Here is a 6,922-nt window from a genome sequence, read left to right as displayed (position 1 = left end):
TGTAGCTGGAACAGCTCTTCTGACATTTGGAAGCTCTGATTCTGTCAGTCATTTTCTGTTCTTTATCATGTTTTTTCAAAGGAAGAAGCTGTTTTCCTGTGTGTGAGAACATTCTCTCCTATCTAATAATGTTCAATTGTCTTTCTGTTCCATTAGTGTGCGGGAAACCACCTGTCCAATTGAGATCAGAACTGTGGATGTCAAAGTGTCTCATTTTATAGAGATATGCAGCTGTCAGATCAGGGATCAAAGACTTGCCTTTAATGAAAACAAGTCATTTTTACCAATATGACTGTATAATTTATGTGAATACAGTTATTGGGATCAAATGATTGGCATTTGTACTTCTCAGCTCCCACCATTTTAACAATGACTCGGTTTTCCAAATAAAGGGATGAGGGAACCCTCTCCTCCCCTCCCTTCCAATCCTGTTCCTTCTACTGTAGTCTCTATAACGGAGGTTTCATATGGTGTCCCACGGGTCATGCTCGAGAGATAGGTTTTACTTGACCAATAGCATTTAACAATACTCTTGGGGGGCTGGCTCCCTGGCTGAGTGGTTAAAGTTCCCTGCAATCCGCTTTGGCAGCCTGGGTTCACAGGTTCAGATTCCAGGCACGGACCTATTCCACTCATCAGCCATGCCGTGGGGGCACCCAGCATACAAAATGGAGGAAGACTGGCACAGATGTTAGCTCAAGGCTGGTCTTCCTGAAGCAAAAAAAGGAGAAAGACTGGCCACAGATGTTAGGTCAGGGCTAATCTTCCTCACCCCCATCCCGAACAAAAGAAAAAGAAAATTAGATTAATGGTCGGTGTTTAAAGATTGGAAGATTTCATGTAAAATTTTGACTTTGCGACTTTTCTTGAAAAATCAGGCACTAGCAATACTGGGTAGTTTTCCCACAAGACAAACATCACAGTGCAGCCTCTAAGATGGTCCTCAATGATCCCCACCTCCCGGTACGCATGCCCCAGTGAAAGCTCCTCCCCTTCAGTGTGGGCTGGACTCGGTGGCTCACTTCCAATGAAGAGAATACAGCAACAATGATAGGATGTCTCTTCTGAGATTAGGTTGCAAAAAGACTGACTTCCATCTTGTTCTCTCTCTCTTTCTTCGCTTGCTCTGGAGGGAAGCTGGCTGCCATTTTGTGAGCTGCCGTAAGGAGAGATCCATGTGGCAAGGAACTGATGCCTCCAGCCAAAGCCAAGAAGGACCCGAGGCCTTCCAGCAGCCAAGTCCTGAGTTCAGAAGTGTGTCCTCTGATTGAGCCTTAAGATGAGATCACAGACACAGCTGACACCTTGATTGTTGTCTTATGAGAGACCCTGGGCCAGAGGACCCAGCTAGACCATACCTGGACTTCTTGCCCACAAAATATATATATTTTAAGAAAATGCATATTTTTTGTTTTAAGACAGTAAGTTTTGGGGTAATTTGTTATGTAGTAATAGATAACTAATTCAGTAACGATTACTGAATTAGTTCAGTAAAAATTCAGAAGCTGAGCACAGCTATGGCCTTTGGAAGGTATATGTTCTCTCTGGTTTGTGCTGGTCCAGCCCATCCAACGGTCACTGAGACCCTGCTCTGCACTGTGGAATAAGCCACCATTCACTGAGCCACTGCATCAGGACCTAGGGCCGTCCCTCAGTCCACCCAGTTACTAAGCCCTGTAGGGTATCCCTCTGGTTTGATTTGCCCTTCTTCACTCTGCTCTCCCCGTCATGGTTCAGTCCCTCACGTTGTCTTGCTTGGGCTTTGACAACCGTCTCCCAATTCCTGTCTCTGCTTCCTGTCTCACTGGCCGTCCATTCATCTTTCCACGCTGCTGCCAGAGTGCTCTGTCTAAACTCTAGGCTTCCAAGGCTCTCTACCCAAGCCTGCCTCACACTCCAGCCGCATCTCTCCCACTCCCCTCCTCGCCGCTGCTGGAACCAGGTGCTCCAGTCACCTGAAACTCCTCACTAATCCTCAAATGTGCCACGCTACGACATGCCTCTGAGCCTTTCCCTACATTGACCCCTTGGTCTGCAATGGAGCATCCTTTCCTGTCTTCCCTACGTGGTGACCCCACCTCCTCTATCACCATCACCTCCTCTGTGAAGCCGTGATTAAATCGTATGCCAAGTAATTAACTGCTCCTTCCTCGTGCCCCTACAGCCTTCAGTTCCTGCTGCTCTGTTGGTTCCTAGGTCACTCAATTGCTCTTGCCTCCTTACCTGTCATTCTTTTCTTACTGGTAGTAAACTGCTTGAGGGAGGGATGGGGAGATGGCCATCCCTGTATTTCCAAGTCCAGCACAGTGTCTGGTACAGAAAAGGTAGTCAATTCACAACATCATTTCTACAAAACAACAGCAATCAAAATGGCGCTGCTGTTTCCCCTTCATGCCACCGCTTGACAGTCCTGCTATCTGGACCAGAAGCCACCCAACTCTCCCTCTATTACTCATCCTTCAGGTCACAGCTTAAACGGTGCTCCCTCAGAGACCACCCCCTAATCTCTTGGACTACACTCACCTCCCCTTTGGTGTGACTCAGAACTGCTGTGATCACTTACACAGTGTTTGCCACACACCAGGCACGGTTCTAAGTGATCTGTATAGATATTAGTTCATTTATTCTTTACGACAGTTCAGTCAGGGTTATCCTGATTGAAATGGAGGCATTTGAACCCAAGCAGTCTGACTCAGGGTCTGTGTACCTAACTGGCTCCTTTAATGCCTGTGTATCAGCACCCCTTCCCCCCACACCAACTACTAGCTGGTAGGCTGTAGAGGACACGGTCAGGCCTTCCTTGTCTGTGCTGTTCCCGAGCCCCAAGCCCAGTGCCTGGCATGGAGTAGATTATTGATTGACCGACTCTGAGTTCCCAAGAACAGATGGGCAAAGGAACTTTTGGAACCCAGTAATTTGTACCTGGACTCCTGGACTGCCTGGGCTTGGTACCTGATCCCCTGGGTCAGGGGATGCACCTCTGAGCAGCCCACCTCAGAGAGCTGGACAGAGTTTGCCAGTCTCGTGACAAGGCCAGGTTTCTAAAGGTCCCTAACACAGAGGTTTGGGAGCAGGCTGCAGCCCCTCAGGACGCAGGAGACATCCGCGCTCCATCTCCAAGCATGAGCGCCATGCTGTCTGCTCTGACACTGGCCGGCGAGCGGGATCCAGGAAGGACCCTCAAGAACGTATCAACTTCTCATGATAAAGAGCGTATGTCTATTATGCCTTCCTATGGTGTTCTAGAAACTCCCTGCCACGGGCTCAGATTCTCACAGCAATTCTTCGAGGAAACCTTCCGTCAGAACCTGAGATCACGACAGAACACTCCATGAGGCCACACTGCATCCCAGGCACCTAGAACAGCTCAGAGGGGCACAGAGCTCGCGCTAAATAAGTATCTGTCCAGTGACCTTCAGAGATGGGGACACGGGCTCAGTGAGTGCCAGTGACACCCCATCACCACACAGCTGGGATGTGCATGTGGGATTTCAAGTAAGGCTCTCCAGAGCTAAGTCATGCTTTTCCCACTGTTCCACACTTAACTTCTCATTCCCAGGAATTTCCCATTGCCAGAAACTTCTCAGTATTGTTAGGGTCTTGACGGTTCCAGGGTGAGCGCCATGATACAACAGGGGCCAAAAGGAGCTCTTAAATGTTGTACTTATGTGGCTTGGGCTGGCTGCGGTTGTCAGAGAACCTCAGAAGTTCTTCCGTCTTAAAGCAGATTGGGGCCATAAAGGTGTGGAAACCATATTCCGAGGGGCTAGTGACCTTCCTCCCGCGTCGTTCCTCCAGCTTGCCTTTTCCCTTCATTGTCACTGTTTGGGAAAAAAAAAAAAAAAAAAAAAAGGTCAGAAGGCCTCTTTTTGCATTCTCTCTTCTTCCTGAACATTCACGTCAGCAGGTTCTCTTCTTTTCCTGAACGTTCGCGAGCCACTGAGGTCCCCTGTTAAATGCGCTGCTCTCAGGGCTGACTTTCAGGCTGGATTAAAAGATACACAGTCCTCTACAGGCGAGAACTCGCGGCCGTGCGCTGCATGTTTAAAGTCCCGGAGAGCTGCCGAAGTATGAAGCGACACATCTTCTACAAGCGACTGACCTCATTTCACTCTGTAAAAATGCTGCGCTCATTTTTTATGTACAGTACTTAGTTCCTCGTTATAAGTCTTGGAGAGAAATTTCCACCTTCACCTTTTAATGTTATATATTTTTGAGATTCTATTTGTGTTACTTGCAAAACAATTTAGCAAATGAGGAAGTATCATAGATACCCTGGAAGAAGATGAGCTACTCTAGCTACTTACAGAACGGCTGCTACCGGCCGGGAGTCCATCAGCCTCCCCTCCTGGTTGTCCTCTCCCGTTTGGGGCTGTGTGCAAGGCCAGTACCGGGGCGGAGGCCCTGCGAACATCCCAGAACCATGGCTCTCGCTCGACTCACAGATTTCAAAATCGGTAGCAGCCGAGTTCAGAAAATATGCGCCTGTGTAAGAAACCGGTCATGCTGGCCTCGCATGCTGGCGAGTGAGGAGGCAGTTGGTCACCATATGGCACAATGTGAGGTTCACAGACAAACAAACGACATGGGCTGTCTACCGGTAGCGTCAGGTCTGCTCCCCTGGCTCCGACGCCGCGGATGCGAGAGATGGGAGGCAGAGCGACCTCAAACGTGGAGCGGAGCAGCCTGAAGGGGCAGTGGCCTGCGGCGGAACCGCCCGCCTTCAGAATCTCAGCTCTGCCCTTACTCGCCGGGCGTCCTGCACCAAATGGCGCACCCTCTCTGAGCCTCCTTTTGCCCATCTCTGAATAAGTTCTGGCTCCCCCGCGCCAGGGCTGCGAGCTCCCAGGCCGGCCCGCGGCGCCCGCGCACCCCGCCGCCTCCGTGGTCCCCGAGCTCTGCTCTCCGGGCTCGCGCGGGTGCCGGCCGAGCCCGGGGACGAGGGGGCGTGCGTCAGGCTGCCCGGCCCCTCCGCCCGCGCCCACCCGCTCGCCGCTGGGGCCTGGACGCCTTCCCTCCCCCGCGCCCGTGACCGCTGCCCGCCCAGCGCGGCCTCGGCCCCCCCGCGGACGCGGCCCACGTGCCCGGGGGTGGGGGGTCCTGCGAGCGCTCGGCGCCCCAGCCATGCCGCGTCCCTCGGACGTGCAGAGGTGGAAATCCTGGCCCCGCGGACGGCTCAGGAGGTGCGGCCGTGGGAGGGCGAGGTCACGGGCGCCCTCGGGGTGGGGGGCAGCAGCGCCCGTGAGAGCCCCTGAGCGCACGCCGCTCGCGCCCTGTGAGGACGCGGCCTAGGGAGCCGTCTGCGAACAGGGAAGCGGTCTTGCTCTTGGGCCTCCCAACAGAGGGAAGACGGTATCAATATCAGCATTAGTATTATTTTAGCTTTTTGGTCTTGGCAAGTGGACTTGTTCGGATCAGAGTCTCCCGGTCACACAGAACAGCAGCCACTCAAACAAGGTCAAATAACACGGGCTTCTGAAGAGGAGTGAGGGCATCCCAGGGACTGCGGCACAGAAGTCCAGGCGCATCCCGGGAGCTGGCCGCCAGTCTCTGTACCTGCGCCGCACAGAGAGACGCAGAGAGCTTCTCACCACCTTTCTCCACGTGGCAGATGAGCGCCCTCGCCTTCTCGTGGTTTCCGCTCCTCCATACAACTTCAGCTTGTACGTGGCATTAGCACCGCCATGGGCCAACTCTGGGCCTGACTCTGCTGGACCCCAAATGTCTAATTTTCAGGGACATGACACTACAGGCACTGCATTTCATAGTTAAATTCTAGCGAGAAGAAGCCTGGATTTGGACTGGATTATGGATTGGGTCTTGGGAGCCAGATATGGCGCCTCGTGGTCCAACTGCCTGTGACTGGCAAGCATGGGTCACGTGATACTAGACTCCTATCCAAGGCACATGTGTAGGGAATTAAGCTGGAAAGAGGAGTTCTGCCAGAAATAAAAATTTCAGAACACGAATTTTACTTTGACTATGAGAATTGTTAAATTTTAATTTTCGTAGAAAAATCTTTTCATAATATATACTCATTTTCCCATGTTTTATAAAACAGTTGTTTTCCTGATAAGAGAAATACGTACTTTATAACTTTTGGAAAATATACAAAAAGAATATTTTCAAAAGATCAAACTCAATCGTCCTACTTAGAAATTAACCCGGTTAGCTTTTTTAAATATTTCTTCTTTTCCTTACTGTTTTTTTCATGGTTGGGGTTATATTATAATTATTATTTTGTAACATGGTTACAAACATAGTTTTCTTGATTTGAGTTCTCCAGGAACAAATTCTGAAATAAAGATTCAAGAGCACATTGTTTTGAAGGTGACCCCAGAAAACACCAGTAGGAAGGTGGGGAAGAGACACAGGGAAGAGGAATGTTCCGGTCCCTAATGCTGTGTAACAAGTTACTCCTCAGTGGTATAAAACAACCGCCATTTTATTTTGCATATGATTTTGTGCATCAGGAATTCGGGACGGGCTCAGTGGAGAGATATCTACCAGGGCTGCGGGTGTTGAAGGCTCTGCTGGGCTGGGTGTTCCAGACCGCCCACTCTTGGGCCAGCCCAGAGCTTAGTTGGGCTGTCGACCAGAACACCTGCATCTGGGCTTAGCAGCAAAGCAGCCTCAGGGCAGTCAGACTTCTTACCTGGTAATGGGTTTCCCCAAGAGAACCAGACCGAAGCTGATGGCCTTTTATGGTCTAGCCTTAGAAATCATATAGTGTCAATTCTGCCATACTCTTTTAGTCAAAACTGTCACAAGCCTACGAGGGAAGGGCACATAGATCCTACCACTTAATGGTAGGAATGCCAAAGAATTTGGAGCCTTCTAAAAAATTCTCTGTAATCAACCCAATTAGCACTGTGTTGCAACTGGAGCTGAATTCTGCTGGTGAACTCTTAGAAACAGTATC

This window comes from Equus asinus, chromosome 3 (assembly GCF_041296235.1).
Source record: "Equus asinus isolate D_3611 breed Donkey chromosome 3, EquAss-T2T_v2, whole genome shotgun sequence".
NCBI classification, from domain to species: Eukaryota; Metazoa; Chordata; class Mammalia; order Perissodactyla; family Equidae; genus Equus; species Equus asinus.
This window is presented reverse-complemented; position numbering follows the sequence as displayed.